Source organism: Varroa destructor, unplaced genomic scaffold (assembly GCF_002443255.2).
Source record: "Varroa destructor unplaced genomic scaffold, Vdes_3.0 BEIS01000003.1, whole genome shotgun sequence".
NCBI classification, from domain to species: Eukaryota; Metazoa; Arthropoda; class Arachnida; order Mesostigmata; family Varroidae; genus Varroa; species Varroa destructor.
This window is the reverse complement of record NW_019211456.1, coordinates 26,763,677-26,782,029: the sequence shown is the minus strand read 5'-3', so window position 1 is coordinate 26,782,029 and position 18,353 is coordinate 26,763,677. Positions and strand designations below refer to the sequence as shown.

Below are 18,353 nucleotides of genomic sequence, written 5' to 3'. Positions count from 1 at the left end.
GAGGCCCGCATTGTTCACCTTGGTCTACCACGTTACAACTATACATTACTGGATTACAGCCGAATCCATTTAGTGCGGCCTGAGGCAGAAAGTGGCTTAGGACATGATGCAGAAGTCTAAATATCGATGTCTCAATGGATCACTTCCATGCATGCTTCCAAGGAATCTTTTTTCGTGAGGCGAGACATTCTTCCGTGGCTTGAGTGATGGAAGAAGGCCAAGGAAAGGCCAACTGGATGTTTAGTAGGCAAAGTAAGACTTCTTCAAAAATCAACTCAAGCAACTCTCCATGTTCACTAAAAACCGAAATTACTTTCTGACAGACCTAAAATTAAAATACGTTCGAAAATTTACGACTTGGTCGCCCTAGAATGGTTGGTCTACAGCCCAGCTATGCAAAATCTTTGGAACGCGTTTTAGCAAGCCGTTATTGATGCCTACAAGTTTATCCACACATAGATCTACACTTACTTCTCAGATAGACACAGCCTCTGTTCTTATGTCACACTTTAGAACTATCCCTAAAGAATAAGACAGGGTTTCGACGGGAAAAATTATTGCTTTTTTTTTTGTACGTCATAGACTAACTGACTGATGACTGTACGAGCAGACTCGTAAAGTATTAAGTAAGTAACAGTAGAATACACGGCTGGCACTAAGTCCTTCCGGGTGATTCTAGAACAAACGCGTAGAAATCAAATAGATCAATATAATAGGGGGTAACATCTATTAACTTAGCAAAGTTACTCACCTTTGAAAGTTGAAGGATTTTAAAGGAACAGGACACAATTGCGGAAGAAAGCCTCGTAGAGAAATTCTAATGCTGATTCATAGTAGCTACTGATACGTCCCTTGTGAGCCGATTTGTATGCTCTGATGGATCAGCTTTATAGCTACCTTTATTTCTGTGCGCAAGGGCAGAAACAACAAAAGAACGTTTAGCAACAGTTTAAAAACACGCTTCGACCACGATGGGATGACCCAATGTCATCGGGCTGCCTGATTTATCCCTGCTTATAAATAAAGGGTGTTATTTGATTAGTTGTTTGACTTGTTTCTGCACTCAGTAGGGTACAAAAGAAAACTAACTGCTGAGCCCTGATTGTATCCACGGATTATATATATATATATATATTTTTTTTTTATCTTTGACGCGCTTATTGATGAAACCTTGTAGTATATTCCAATATCAGAGCCTGAGTTTCAGGTACTTAAATATCTGCATGGCCATTTTTCCATGGCATGCTGCAATGCTAGGTATTCTGACGGGTGGCTATACCATGCCAGTACTCGGTTCGGTGGAACATTTTGCCGTGATCCACTCAAATCATTTAGGTGATTCGCTGGTCGATGAATCAGCACACTGTGGACAATCAGACTCTACTATGCTACATAGGTCGGAGTCGGTATATCCGTCTTGGTACGTCCAGCGGTGACTGATATTCATTGCAACGCTTTTTTGCCAATCAGACTCTCCGAACTGACAGCGTAAACAATTGGTTCAATTATGGTTTAAATTACAGATCATTCTTTTCCTCTGTGATGGATATTAATCTCGCATATGTTGTGGTTCACAATAATCGCCCAATCTATACTTTATATAGTTGGAATGAAGTAATTGTCGCAATTTAATTTTTTTTTCGAGTATACAAAACTCATCATATCATCATGTTCCTCTTCACTCGACCAGCAACTCGTCAGAAACGTAATGAAGCTGTACGTAGGAGAATAGTACAGATACAGGACAAAGATATTTGATAGAGTAAAGCGCAACGTATTTAATTAGGTACAGTATAAGGCTAAGCTTGCCCTGAACGTTCCATGGGTCCCCTATCACTTTTCGATATATTCTGTCCCGCTAGTTGAAATTCAGAGCCTGAAAAAACGGGGACCCTCCCCCCCTCCCTGCCCGTCGAAAAAACACTCGTTAGCTTGACAAACTCGCCTTCCTGTTAAGTTAGCACTGTTCAAGTGCTTAGATGATCATATTGTGTAGATAGCTATTAGCGTCAGCTATTATTTACTCCTGTTTCATGAAGTGCTCATAACTTTCTTTTTTCTATATTGCAGTAAAAGCGAGAAAGTGGGTGGTCGGCTGGCAGCAGACAACTTCGGCTCATGTATATGTACTTCTTGCAACGTTTCGAAAAATTGGGCGAGTATCAAAGCCTTGATTGGACGCATAGCATACGTAATTTGACAGTGCAACCTAGCATATACTCCTGTCGACAAACACGTTCGTTAATGACGTGGCGGAAACAGCTTTACAAGGGTACACCTTTCTTAGCTCGTCGTCCGACTCTCTAAAAGGTATTTTAATCCACAATTATCGTTTTCTCCCGCCGGAGGGTATCTCAGACAAAGCAGTAAACTTATAATACGTAGGCTCAGTCACGCAACAGCGCGTGTTGACTCTGATGCGTTTTCGACGGGTCATCGTGCCTTTTGCAGTCATCAAAACCATCGAATCCGCCAACACTCCAAAAGCCTCTCAGATAGAGCAAAAAAAAAAAAAGCTAAATTATCAACAATGTCGTACTCATATCATAACTTGGGCATGTCTTTGCAGAGCTTCTAATTAGGGCCAGCAGAGCTTCTATATCGCTTAAAGCTTCTGTCCGACGAATAAACATTATTACTGTTAATATTATTTTTCAGTTTTGTCCGTTTCGCTCGTACATGCACAGGATGCTTTGGCTACCAATAAGTGTCGTTCAAGCATACAGAATTACAACATTTCACGCTTAAAAACGTTACCCAAATTTAGTTTCTAAATGCATTGTCTACGCTCATATCGCCTTAACATTTTTATAATTGATATGTGCGATGAAAGTGATATTTGGCTCTCTGCCAAGAGGTCGTAAGAAATGCAGTTCTTGCAGACGAAAAGTTGTCTCATGTAGGCCGTTTGCTCTATGCGCAACGGAAAAGCCTTGTGACCACGGAGGGCATTTGGCAGAATCGAACCGGCAGACTTCCTTTCCCTCGGAATACGATCAGGGTGTTAAAGCTAAGCCTAAGGTAAGCCCCTTGTTAACCCACTGAAACAGAAATTTATGTTTAAACTAGTATTTAGTTGTAACTTAACGCGTGTTGTGTAAACACGTTGCGAGTGGGACCCTGCAAACGCTGGTGCATATCCGGAAGTTCTGCCGCGTGTTGAAGCACCGTTAACGAAAATATGGCATCACTATATTTGTCATTAGCAATATCTGTTTGTGAGACGTAATTTTTTAACTGAAGTTAACTGTGCAACATCGAACCTATAGGAAAGGTCTACGTTCTCATAGGCAAAGCGCATATGCCCTATAGTTATTTTCTCTTATGGTGATGAATGCTGTATCGTAGAGAAGCAGAAATTCCAAACAAGATAATATACCAGATTGACGTTTCGAAATTATTCCCGTTAGCAAGCATGAGCGGAAGTTCAGTCATATCTACATTGCACATTGGTCCAGTTACACTATACCGCGAAAATTGCGTATGCACCTCAAAATGACCGATTGATATTATTTCAATCATCAATAGTACCCGACAGAAGGGACGTTAGCTTAGTTTTGCTTTATTTGGAGTTGTGTGAAGAGCGCCAGCAACATTCTCAGCGCGTGATTAGTTGAAAAAACATTGTTAATTTTCACTGTATTAACAGTTGAAGCTGAAGTTTTTGTGGTACGAAAGTCGCACATATTATTTGTGGTTAGATGTTTAATGTAATCGTGAAGCACATTCTGGTGCTGGACGATAGATTTGGTCCTGCGTTAAATTACATTGAGTTGTGATGCTTCGAAACAAACATTCGAATAACGCGATGTGCCAGTCAATGCACACATAGGATTAAATCTTGAGAAAAATATAGCCAAAAAATTGTGCTAGGTGACGTTTCATTTGCTATGATTCCGGCACATTGTCGCGCATTCCCCTCAATTTAATGCGTACTCCTGACGGGGATAGTCTCTCACTTTCTCCAAATATGGACATTTCATCCCTGGTTTGCGATCATTAGTATGGGATCAGCTTTATCAGGAGCGTGTCACCTTTTATGGTACGTATAAAAACATGACATGACTTAGGGAGAAATGTCCTTACCGGGTTTATCGCTATTAAAGGAACCATCCACAGAAAACACAACTAAATTCACCATATGTTTAAAACAAACACCAGTAGATTATACCGTGTAGGCTGACAGAAGCTCTAATTCGAATCTTGCACTGGAACATATCTTCGGTCCCAGTTCTTCGCTTTTGCTTTAATCCTCCTAAATTCGTATTTGATACTTACCCTTCTGCAATCCTTTCAAGCAGCGAATTTTCGAACTATAGCATTAATCGCCGAATCCAGAGTTATCAACATCAAGACGCTTCATGTTAGGAGAGTGGGTAAGTTTTAGCGGGTGATTAGCAGAAACTGGCAACACAGAAGAAAATGCTCTATTGTCTGAGGACGTAATAATGCTCTACACAAGCAGGAAAACACAGCCGTAATTGAACTGTGAATTAATTTTTCTATGGACAACAATAGGGCTATGTTCGATGCAAACACGAACAGATTAAATGGTCCTTGCAATCAAAATGTATCGGTCGATCGTTGATCAGGAATGGGCCGTAAAAGCTCAAGACCTGACAATGCCCGACAGTATTTTATTTATCCAATACGCTAGATTGCATTCATTGTTGTGGATAAACGCGTTTACAGGCTATCGCCACACTCAAAGTTCATCATTCGTTCAAGATGTCTGCCTAGCGTGCCACAAAAAAGAAGCTAGCTTCTGCTACGATATCTCTGAATGCCTCATCGGTATTTAATAAAAATTGTATAATGGCGTTGATGTCCAAAGTTTAATTAATCAAAGTTTACTGCTGATCAATTGGCTATTTCGCTAATATTCGTCTGTTCTATTTGCTATGACTAGAGGTCCCACAACGCAGGTAGCGGGTCGTATAAAAAGTTAAGGTCCATAGCGAATGATTTACCAGATCGTTCACTGTCCTATTTATTATAAATCACCGAAAACAATTAGTTGAATGGAACCTTTGCTGGCTTTGACCCCTTCGCCTTCATCTCAGTTTACTCTACGACTTCAGAATCACCCACGCCAGAGTCATCAGAACTATTCCACTTTTCTATTTCGCCAGCCGGATTGGCGCAGCATTGGACTCAACCTTCCTATATGGGCACGTTGGACGATAAAGTTAAGGTTCGTATAGCAGTCCATTACGTGGGTAAAGCGCTCTGCGCTAGGGTACTCAGCATGAGAGGAAATACGCCATTTGAAAGTAAGTGGGTAAATAAGCGATCATTGAATGTAATGGTAGTCCTCCAATGGCTTCTGGTTTAGTGATTAGTTTGTTTTGATGCTTCAATTCTACAAAATGACAGCTTACATGAACACGCCATTCGATTCAAATCAAAGTTGCTCGGTATTCTAAACTATTACGCGTACTGGAAGCACGATGCGGACTCAAAACAATCTGTACATTTGGCGAGTGATTTCCGCAACAATGGCGCTCTAGGGTCTCTATTAGAATCGTAAATAGAACAACGACACGCGCATTGAAGTAAAAATCAGCATACCGAGATGGCTTAACTTACTAAGTTGTATTCGGACCAATGGTAAATGTTTATTACGAACCTTAATGTTACTAGAATAGGCGGGCCGCAGAAGAAAGAGAACGATAATGTGCATTGTCCGTCACATGTCAATTGCGTATGTTTTGAGGATCTTGAATAGTTAGTTTTTTTTTTCTTTTTTCTACATCATGAAGTCTTGTACGTGTGTGTATCAGTTATATCGATTAGGAACCATCTCGCATTTCACGTCCGTAGACCGCTGACTGCCAGCACGAAACGAACGTGTTTGAAGCTAGACGACAACGTGTCCCTAATATCAGGGGCGCAAATTATGCTACCCACTACGCCAACACGGTAACTAGCTGCGGCATTTACGAGGCCAGTGCACTATGAACGTTTCGCCGATCAGTCACCATCTTAGAAGCGTTCGGTGACTCACGTTACGCTGAATTCTAGTTTCTAGACTGCTCATAGCTCCTATTAGCGAGAGCTTCTCTGATGTGATCGAGAGAACTAAAACACAACGCTTAAGTGAAGATTTTTTTAACAAACGTACTATACATAATTGATGACTAACAATATTTGGAGACTTTTTTGGTCAAATTTTTTCCTCATAAATCTGTCAGGAAGTCTAATTTGGGCCGCTTTCCGCCATTTCGTTAAAACTCCACAAGCACTAAATTCTCTATTGTTGGCAACCTGCTTTGGTAGTGTATTGTTTAAAATGGCTGAAGATAATGAACGAGATATTTTATCAAATGGGTTTGTTTTTTTGGTTGTGCACGTGTCCATAGTATACATCTGTTGTTTTCGTCAGTGCATATAGATAGAGATATCATGAATGAAATTCTACCAAGCAAAATATATACAGAGTGCGGAATTTAAATTAGGATTTTCCCTTAAGATTTGCTTCTGCGACTTTATCTGGATAAAGCTTTCCTTATAAGTGCTAATGGTATCAATCGTGGCAGTTACGTTTATTCTCTATGGCGGCAATTTCACTTTAGTTTCGAGCCTCAACCATTAACAAACCATTTTGAAAATATTTCTTCTTTTATCCACAAATAACTTTTTAATACGAACCGCATGTCTAGCGACATTAATAGCTGTAAACTGTATTCCTAAGATAGGATGCCGAATGGAAATAAACTTTAATAAAATAATAATAAAAAGTTTAAAAACACAAAAGAGCCTAAAGGAAGCAAAAGATGCAAGACAACCTAAAAGGGCTGTCAATTTCTGAATTTTTGAATATAAATAAGAGCCTGTTTGTTGTAACCGACATGCGGTCGTCCACTATCTTGGGCACCGAAAGAAAGCCGGTTCTCTCTCAAGTATAAAACGACATATTATGGCTGAAGGCAGCTACATTGAATAAAGCGCCAGCACGACAACAGGCTTTTTGGGTTTTTCTGAACCTACAAAGTACCGCGTTGCAAATGACCCTGCGCCTAGAGAAGAAAAAGAAGCAAGTTGCAGCATAGCATAACTGAAAAAGAAACGAGGCAGAGAAAAGACACTGCGTACTTCGCTGTTTTCCCGATGTTTTCTCCGCCCGTCTGTTGCAAAGCCAAAAATCTTCAAGTTAGTAAAATTCGCCGAGTAACACCCAGTAGTAAGTGGTGGAAAAAAAGTTAGCTTATTCACGTTAATCATTTCCTATTTATAGCGACTCTTAACTGACATAAAGTATCTTGGCTCCTTTTAGCTACATGGGAAATCGACGTGGTTAAGGGTGATAAGCGTAGCGCTGCCTTTTCTTCGCTTTTTAGGCACACCTTAATTTTCCCTAAACCGAAAGCAACCTTGAAACACGTAAACAGTGTATAACACAACAACGGAAATGAGTTCAAAGTTCCAATTCTAAATGGCTGCCTACGTTATTCTTTTAGAGAGCTGCATTTGATTCTGCCAGGCTTCTGAGTTCTTCTGTAAGAAACTATTTGAAAAAGAGAAGAAAAATTTCCAGTTTTAGTCCAGACCGTTTTGGAACATAAAGGCCATAATCTGCCCAAAGATCGGCGGGTGCAACTTTCCAAGGTAACAGTATGATGATAACAACAGCTAAAAAAGCAATCATTTTAAGTGCCAGCAGACGCGAGCTCATCTCGCCGTGTGAATACACCGTGCAAAAAAATGTCCACTGTGGACTGCTCCTTAGATTTTTTGGCTGTGAGTATTCCTGCAACATAAGACAACATAAGCAACTTCAGGAGGACGTTTGAAGCCACGCCGTTATGACACTAAAATTTCTCTGAATTTTTTTTATTTTCGATGAATGTTGGTTCCGAGCTGGCAAATTGGATCTCCGACCTTCTTCACTGAAGGTTTTTAATGTCGCTCAACTCATGACAGCCTAGGGATACAGCATCATGTTTGTTTTTTCCAGTAACTTCACAAAGAACGCACAAAGAAAGGAAGGGGGAGGCATTTTGCGCATGCTGATGGTGTCGAATTGGCCCCACGCCCCTGAAAAGCGCAAAAGACCTTGTCTCTCTCTCTCTGCAAAACCCTTTCGATGACTTCTTGTGGATGATTTGAAAAGATGGGACTATTAAGAGTCCAAAAGAGCAGTCAATGCAGAATAAATTTCAAGCTTAATTAGATACTGAGAGAAAACAAGTTACTTGAAATTAGAGTTGCTAAAAGTCTAGGCCTTTAAGTTGCGGCGTATTTTATAACTGAGGAGCAAGTCAATTTTTCTTTAGTGAAAACCTATACTCCCTTCTAGGGACGAGTCTAGAAGCTAGTTTTTATCATATGAAACTGTTTGTTGTGCCTTTGCACTCGTTATATATATCTAGATCTGGAATCCGCTTATATTTGAAGTCTTGGATTTACAGAAAGGAATGAAACGAAGGTTCCTTCAAAGAGTTCAATGCAAATTACATGTTAATCGGTACAGCCCTCAGCTACCCTCATACTGTGATTGACTTCAAAATACTTATATAACACGAGGCGAATGATAAAAAATAAACGAAAGCGAACTCTTTCGAGTTGCTTTAAACAAGCTAAAATAATTTGTAGGATCGTACGTATGACATATCAGTCTACAAAATTAGTTATTGTCTTACTACCTTCAAGTAACAATGTTAAATTCAGTTTTCAATAACCATAGTAGCTGTCTGTTTCTGCTGGGCAGACTGATATGGTTTTAAAGCTTGCTTTTCGACTACCTGCTCCAGAGCCTCGCCTGACCTTACAAAAGTCACACCCTGACTTCTCGGATGCGCTCAGAAAACTTTGATAGGGCTCGAACTTTGGTCATAACTTCAGGTGACATTAAGAGTATATTTCACTTCACATTATACGAGCTGCCAGCTTTGCAAAAGTCGGGTGGATATTTAGTTATCCATCCGTTTCTTGGCACACCAAGGGCGCATCATGAGCACAGTCAAAACACGCCCTTGGCCTAAGTCTATTACTTAGAAAAAATTTCTCACTAAACCCACTAGCTCTAGCAATAATCGAGATTTCCCTTTTTTTTTTAGTTGAGAGCTGCAGTATTACATACTTTATCAGTACTCGGCAAACGAAGATAAGTCCAAGTAGCCGTCTATGAGTCTTCTATTTTAATCAGCCAAGTGAAAAATCTAACGGAACTTAGTCTGTTTGCCCGATACGTAAAATTCAAACGGAGAGAAATAATGCTCTCCAAATCGGGAATGACAGCTGCTACATCCGTTTGACGGACGAAATATATATATAATAAAAAGAAAATGTACACATGTAAGTGTCATATCTATCAACGGCATAACAAGACATCTGCCAGAATAACAACGAGCAGACGTATAAAAACACTACAAATCTACTTGCAGGCCCGATATATAGAATGTTTCATATCATCATCACCGTATTCATGTTTTACTTGTAATACGCGCGCGTTGCTCTAGTCCTTGTGGGTCAATTGGGTGTGACATTGACCACGGTTGAAATTAATTAAAATTGAAAAAAAAAAAATAAACCCTTTATATATAAGTACTTCCGGGAAAAAAATTGTTAATCCATTTAAGGTCCTCATAAGATTTAGCGAATTACTATATATCAACTATACACTATTAATACAAGCGTCACTCTCCACTTTTATTAGGAACCACTAAGAAATCTGTATGATATATTGAATTTTGCATAGTGCATTGGAAACTGTGCTACGTAATCAAAATGGCGCCTCTTGCATGTGGGAACGGTGCACGTAGGGCTTGTAGACTATCGATATACTACCTATCTCAGCTTATTTCTTCTGTTTGTTTACGTTTCGTGCTACTTTATCACTTGTAATATCGATTAAATGATAGCATATTACATAAAATGTAACGTGTGTTCATTTGTGAGAGGCCTGAGCCATAGTGAGCTCCATCTACATCGGTGCGTTTGTAATACGCCCGGTTATTCATGCATGAGCTGTACTTGAGGTTGGAAAGTGAATCAAATGCTTCGTTGACCGTATATAGCAGAGCTGAGGTGGTCTATGAAGAATGATGGGTCTAGCTTTCGATATCGAAACTTTTTCGTCATGAAAGTTTGAGGTAGCTGCATCTTTGGCGAACCAACTGTAGAGAACCTACCGGAACAAACAAGGGTGAATTTTTTGTTAAAATATTCCCATAAGCGAGATCCCGAAGAGACACATTGTGTACGTATTTTTTTCTAGTGACGAGCATGTCCCGTTTTATCTTCTGGAGAAGCCTATAGAAAAGGTAAACAGCTATTGTCGATTGAACGTGGAAAAAGGAATAGGATTCAACAGACGAGTCTCCCGAATAGTGAAACAGCCTTAGTGAGAGGCAGGACAGCTGGCAGACAGCCGGTCAACGTTACAACCCCTATATTGCACTGCTAGCCATTTCTGTCTGAAAGCCGGCAAGGTCTGCATATGGTGCTCGCAATTGTCCGGGCTTGTTGTGCCCGTGGGGTTGTTTTTTTGAAATAGCGTGTTGGAGGAGAGGGGGATGGGTAGCGAATCATTTCTATAAGAACTGAAAAAGATACTTCTCGAAATATATTTAATAGAGCTAAAAGTTGATCTGACCAGAGAAATAGCTTTTTTCGTATATTTGTCATGACGAAACGCGCATCACGCGACATATCCCTTAACTGAATAATAAAAAGTCATAGACAGTCACTATATCGATTTAGTACTATTTGTGGAATGTATTGCTGTACGAAGATGTCTTTATTATAAGTAGCGTCTATCTGTCGTCTACGCGCGCAGCGTTTCGACGGAAAGACAACCGCTCGTGGCATCCATGTACGTAACTGCCATACTCGGAGCGAAGCGGAGCGCGTTCAACAACTGCTATTAAAGAATAATTTGTATAACAATAATGGTTACGCCACAATAACATATCACGTGACCCGGATTTGTCCAGTAGTTGTGTATTTTGTCGTCGAACCCATTGGGCACAAAATAACTATGAGCGAGGCGCGTCAACGTAGCGGCGAGACGCAGACGATACTGTGAGGGAAATGGCAAGTCAAAAACGTACAACCTCAGATTCACGAGACTTCATTAATAATAGTAGATAATTGTTGATCAGCTAATACGGTCAATTCATCGATGTTCTGTGCATCAACCAATAAGAATATTTGTTCAGTTATTTTTTTTTGTTTAGAGGCGCACTTCAGGAATAGAATCAGTATTTACTTTCTTGTCCTAACAGACGATATCTAACATGATGAATTATAATATTCTTGAGCCCCTTTCGGCATAAAACAACAGGTTTTTGTGAAGTACTAGGAGGAATTTTTAATTACTATCGGCTGCGTCCCTGAAACACTCTTCTTTCGTCAGAAGTTATCAATTCAAATATCTATTGAGCTGGAACTAGTCATGACGCTGGCTTTACGCCCCCATTGTGAGTATCCGTAAACACATACCCAACTGCTAAATGTTCCAAGGTAAAAATATATTCATTATAACATATGATATAATACATACGTTCCATTCGTTGTTAGATGACAAAAGTTCTGATTATAAATATATACGTGCACAGATTTCACAATGAACCATAGAGTGAGCACTAAGCTATATGCACAAAATATCCTCTGCCTTCCAGACCTTTGGCCGCATGGGACCAACGTTGATTTTGCTTGAGTCATCAAACAGCCATAATTATTACTGCTTCATATGCTATATATATATTATATACCCAAGTGACTTGTCGATCCAGAACATACCCGATCCAATTGGGCTTATCTGTCATAACTGTCAACCCACTAGCATTGTGGTTAGAATTTTGTAATTACGCTACTTCCCGCTCCGAGATGTATCTCGATTTTTAATCTCAAATCCGACTGAATTTATTTCTGACACAAAGTTCGAGTTAGCTATACAATCTTGATACGTACTGATGCATTGACGTATGTGCTAATTTCTTGCAATGTTTTGTCTACTTGCTTACCACATAAATGGAAAAATGACCAAGGTGAACCGAGTCAGTGGTCAAGTAGCAACACCTCGAAGGAGGTCAGGTGACCGAAAAAGCTTTCGGTACTATATATACCAAGGGCATCCTATCTAGTTAGTCCAATTGGGGTCCATGGAACCTAGATGGGTAGCTAGCAGACATAGATGCCCACAGGGTCCACGTCATCGACCACATAACTGAGTCGACATAACTGAGTAGCTTGCTATTACACGTATCAGTTCCTAAAGAAAAGTATTCATCTGTACAATAATAGTAAATCACTGTTAGGGATACTTTTTTAATTGACAGCTATATATGTACAATGCATGGGTTTCACTTATTGGCAAACCAGGATGGCTTTGGTCATCACGACGTGACTAGGCCTGACTATAAAGGACTACAAAAGAATCTGTGCCTTTGCCAGCATATAACGGTACTCAGCCTGAGTAGCGAGGCAACAGGATTTGCCGGGGGTATAAAAGCCGGTTGTCATTGTACACAGCGCATGGTTACTACCAGAGAAGCTGCCCAGTGAAAACCTTACGACCACAGAAATAGCATCGTATCAGCGCGCTGAAGATCGCTAGCGCGCGATCTCTAACCAGCGACATGTACATAGCGATCTCATCTGCAATCGACTTTCTGTTTATTCAATGCGCGCAGCGAGCATCCATCCGAAACGGATAACCCACGTTTGAATTAGTATGTTTTTTGAGACGATTTCTCATAAGATCAATGCTGAGTGGCAGCTGGAAAAAGGCTACTACACAATAGAAGAGCGGTAAGAACAAGCGTTTAATGCGTTTATTTATGCGTTTAAAGCGTTTAATAATGCTTATTGTGTTCACCCAACCAAATATAGCAATAAAGAAATTATTATCGTTATGTGACGTTTTGTAACTTCTATACAGTGAATTGGCTTAATAAAACTTCCTCATACCGCTCTGTTTATATGTTAGTTAAATCCAATAAAACTAGTGGCTATATTCCACTTCTTTTCGCAAAACTCCTTAAAAAAAACAGATAGTTGTGTGTATCAAAGTTTTTCTAATGACCAATACTATTGGACGCGATGTGATTAAGATCCAAGAAAACTAGGCTGTTGCCATAAGCTAGAGTTGTGTGAATTTAACAATACAACTTTCGTTACTGTTTATAAGGCGTTTGTTTATAGCTAAAGAAATATACGATAGCTTGGTAAAGTGCACACTAACTTTTGCCATTATAACCATGTACAATAGATGCATAATGAAATAGACTCGTAGCGCAGCACTAAATTAGGTTATTTTTTGACCCATGAAAACAGCGTTATCTAGCTTTACCCTGGTACTCCAAACGTCAGTAAAGGAATCGGCAATCATCTTCTCACTGTTAGCAAACAACAGTTGCTAACATTAGTACTCTATGGTACCGCCTATTGCAACAATAACTGCCGTCGTCACTCGTTGGAGCATGTTGCTGATGCAATTTCCAAACTGTCCCATCTATGAGTAGATCCTGTTAGCACATATATCAATGACTCACTCTTTCGCAGATATTTGGAAAACTTGATGTTTCCTTTTTCTACCGAACCCTTGATTTCACGACTTTCTAATTTCTCTGGTTTGTCAGGTCACGGCAGCATTGACAGGTCATCAGCGTCGATAGCCTAAAGATACTCTGACCTCTGTGGTAAGGCGCTGTACACACAGACATCGTTACAATCAGAGACCATTGGCACTTTGTTGACATTTCTATGGCAAGCTGTTCTATTCTTGTTGATCCCGATACGATAAATCATCCCATAGACCTTTAGAAGGAATCATAACTATTTGATCTGCGACACGATCAAGTATTCAAAAAACTGCTTCGTCAACCTGTCTGAAGCCATGATGGATGTGTTCTCTCGATAGTACAATCTTTTACACGTTTAGCCAATGAGGAGAGGTTCGTTTCCTTCGAACATTCAGCTGAAACGTTTCGAAAGGTCTACTGCCCTCGAACGTTCCCTGTTCGATTCAACGACGAAGCGTAATCTTCGACAGAGCAAGTCCATGATTTTTGAATCTGCTCTGGAAGACATTAAAGGGGACGAAACCACCTTTTCGTCCGTAAAGCTCGTAGAGCATATTTTTTTTCAATCTTTGACATTTTATCTATTATTATTACATGTCGATAGCGGGAGTTTTCCTCCCAACCTTCCTCCAACGCTAGCGAGTTGACCACGGCCGACTACGTGAAATTTCAACAGTTTCACATTGTGTACAAGTGTTTTGATGAGGCCATACCAAATGTTTTCTTCTCAGTGGCCCCCTGTTCTACTTCTCATTTCGATACTTTACATATAGAAGCATACAAGTTATCCAGAGAATACTCAAATCAGTTAAGCTCGCCTGAAAAACACTCGTCAGCAACGGAGCTGTTAGATGGTGAGGTAGAACGTGCCAGCCGCACATGGTATGAGACAGTAAAAATAAATTGGAACACTGCCGCTTCCATGAATCAAAAGTTGCTTAAAAGTATCTTGCCTTAAAAGCTGTGCATTTGGCCTGGTAGCTTACTAAAGCCAGTTGATTGAGTTTATTTTAGCCTCTACTGAACGCGTAACGAAGAGCTAAACTGCCACCCTAGCGCATTTTATTGATAAACCGCAATCTTGCAGGGTGATGTCACTTTATCCACCATATGGCGATAAAGTTCTTTTAAATTGATCAGCTGAAAGTTAATATCGTATATTAAATGAATTGAAAAATTATTTTCACTTATTATGTAAATAGGTAATAGTATAGTACCCGTCATATTTTGTAACTTTGTTCTGTTGTCCATCAAACGAAAATCGCATCGCGGTCCGAGCTTTTATTTCCGGGTTTATTTCGCCGTCGCGTCATCAGCAAGAGGCTTGCTTTCTCTTTATTCCGCCTCGACGATTCGTGCTTCTAGCTTTGAGAAGCCTAATAAAGAAATGAAAAAATACTAAGTTGAACAATACAGAATTGAAGCAATCTAGTATTATGTCAAAAAAGGTTCTATCCATATTTTGTTCAGGCATATCCTGCCACGATGGCTTCATCTAGTTAATACTGGCAGACCAAACATAGATGGGGGAACACATTCCCGCGGTTATTCAAATCGAATATAAATTATACTAGAACAAGATCCATCTAAAACTGCTCGTGTTGGCCTGTTTCAGAATAGGAACCTATAAAATCAACGATAAATAAATGCTGACACGTTGCAATCGGTCTCCAAGCGGAGCGAAGAAAATTTCACACTGATAGCAGCAGTTAACGGTACATCGTCATTGGAGATGGACCTGTGTTTTAGACAAGTTCTTGTTGCTAGTCATGTGGTACCTACAAAGCCGCAATTATATACCTGTAGGGTACATATTATATTTCGTAATACAAGTGTTGTACCACGCAATTCCCTCTATCTGTCGTCTTATTTCCCTTTCGTAAAGCTTTGAGCTTTATCAAACCACGAACTGATGAAGACTTGAAAGCCTTATCGTATACCTCAGCCCTACGGCCCTCTAGTCTTTTTGATTCCGAAATAGTATAATGTCCTATTCATAAGCTGTAAAAGGTTATCATACACTTTCACTGTTGTGAAAACTCAAAAGAACAGCTGTGGGTTCCTTGCATGTGTACTAGAAATTAATTGCTAGACAAATCGAATATGAAATATTTTCAAGAAGAGAAACATTTAGCCTTATATGGATCAGGTATACACGAAGTCCAATAGCATTCCGACATATGCGTTTTATTATAAAAGCTCAATTTTTTTTTTGTTTCTATAGAAAGTAGTCCTCAGTCTTATAATTTTCTCCCCTCGGACAGGCTTTTGTCTGAAAATTGATCCTAATAGCTATAGAATTGTGCTTGGACAAATGTTACCAGCGGTACTTCTATTTACAAGTTATATCTAACCTGTTATTGCGCAAAGGTCCTACGTTGTAACTGTAGAGGAACATCTGAAACGTTTTCTTTATTTGATCATCACTGCGCATCAGTAAAGACGTTGGTGATACGTAATCTTGGCATTTCAAAGACTAATATCGTACGCGCTCTGAGTTATTCTTAGGAAGTTTAGATCAATTTTTAATCAAAAGTACATTCAATCATCGTCAATTATGTTAATAGGTAAAACACATGCCACAATCGTATTGCTGAGTGATACGTCTAAACCGAGAAATGTTCTTATCACCCCTTTCCATGTGTGTATTCAAGCAAAAACAAATATCCCAACAACATTTTTGCCCACCGACCGCCAGAAATATGGCTCGAACCCAGGACCTAAACTAACAATAATAGTTAACTAATTAAGTAATAAATTTTCCATGTATTACTGCCCTTATCTGCCAGTAGCTTTTTAATGATAACCAGACGTCAAACTCTATTAATAGGTGTAGATGCACTAAAAAGATATCACTCAAATACGTTCTGCATTCTTGCAGTACTGGCATACTCTGCGAAAAGAACTGCATTCTGGCTAGCAGGCCAAAGGTTCAAAAACTGCAATTTTTCAAAACAGCCAAAAGGCCGAAAAGGTAAAAAAGTTAGAAAAAATAAACAGGACTATTGTCTGTCGTTTTTCTAACTAAGTCAATTGGCACTGTACATTAAGAATAGTTGGCTAAGCCGCGTCTGAAGTTATAGACTAGGTTACACTGAAACAATGGTATGTGAAGGCTCTAAACCATAGTAAGTGCTACGGTGAAAAAGCCTAAGTTTGCGTCGGCAAAGATTGAAAACAGTTTTGATAGCAGCGGACCTGAAACGCTTAGTAGATTGAGCTTGGCCTTCTTACTTCCAACCGTTACAAAGAGTACTTAAATGGATTTAGGCCTTTCTGCTTTGACAGGCCTAAAATTTTCTACTCTTTTATCCGACCTCTGCTATTTCATTCAAATAGTCAGAGCAATTTGGAATGTAAATATCTGCTCAAAATGATCAAATGAATGCCATTTAGGACGACGCTTTTTGCGGAAGCATTCCCTACGTAAGTTACAAACCATCGATGTTTCTATGTTCGAGAATTCCAATAACGATACCAAAGAGTTGCCGACTTCGACTATATTTAGAGCACAAGGGCTGGCTTTTATAACGGCATTACGTGCATATCGCTGTGAAGCAGAACAATCATCCTGAATGCATCCTGCCACTAATAAATATAAGATTGATACCGGAATTTTTTGAAGGGCGTCAACTCACTGAAGTTTAAACACCTCTCTTTAAGTTCTTGAAGTGGAATAGCGTGATAATATTGTTGAGCTCTCTGATTTCAGCAGAACTATATTAAGAACGAACAGATCGCACAAATTATCGTTCATTGAAGACGTTGGTAAACGTTGAGTAATCTCGTTTGCCAAAATTCCAGCCAACGAAGTAGCCTCTTAGTGGGTTGAATCCCGACTGACATATTCATTTGTTAAAATATTCTACATATATAGCGTTTCAAGCATATATATATATATATATACATATATATATATATATATATATATATATACACAGCTATATTTGACCAGCTACTGAATGCGTGTTTGAAACGCTAATCGCTCGCTTACGTACGAGATGGTTCACTAGAAAAAAAAACCGTTGTGAACGCTCGTGATCGCAGTTATTATAGAAAAGTTAGTACAGGTATTATAATGTAGGGAAGTTAATTTTGTAGGAGAATGTTTTGTCGTCACGGATAATTGAATCGATAAGTAATAGTTTGTTCATCGCAGGGAGCATTATCAGTTATTCTTCTAACCATGAGGTAAACGAGAGTGTCCGATGTCTAAAGAAACAACACCGACGGAAGGGGCTGGAAGCAAGGAAGGTGCTGTGATCATTAGAGACGGTAGTCGAAAATGGCCCGATACAACTCGGTCGAAACAAACTGCTATTTTAGATAAGTTACCTTAACTAGATAAGGTAACTTATCTAGTTATTTTCTAACTTTCATTTCGAAACATCGAGCATAAGATATTAACGAAAAGCGTTAATGATAACAGAGTTAGTAGAAATACATGCATGGGTTAAGATATCTGGGTTAATACTGACCTATGGTTCTATGTAGCCCGGAGCAAGCTAAATTATTATTATTAGGGCACTCTACAATCAAGTTAGATATTAAATATCAATGTTCGTAAAGCAATAAAGTTTACAACATCTTTGAAATAATTATTTAATGTATTTTTTTAAATATACGTTGAATAGTGCCGTTTATGTATAATCGGGCGGAGCAAAGCAGTGTCCATCTGGTGTGGACCGATAAGTTAAAAGCTCGGCCCAAGGGGTGGACTTCATCTTAAGAGAACCACTATCCACTGAAAATTAAGCACCATTTAGGTTACCTGAACGCAGTATCTCTGGGCAATTGATGAATTCACGTGAAATAGCTTCACAA

General features: G+C 39.4%; 1 long non-coding RNA gene across 4 annotated transcripts in view; it reads left to right on the top strand.

Moving 5' to 3' along the window:
- The window catches only part of LOC147756738 (uncharacterized), a 39,426-nt gene that overhangs the window by 5,635 nt on the left and 15,438 nt on the right, over positions 1-18,353 (top strand). For 2 of the 4 annotated variants that reach the window (XR_015323669.1, XR_015323667.1), the window contains one exon: positions 2,071-2,310. The exons of 1 other annotated variant lie outside the window; for it this stretch is intronic. This is a non-coding gene — a long non-coding RNA (uncharacterized LOC147756738). Of the gene's footprint in view, positions 1-2,070; positions 2,311-2,658; positions 3,009-18,353 lie in introns of those variants that run through there. One more of the 4 variants, XR_015323668.1, reaches the window with a different exon arrangement.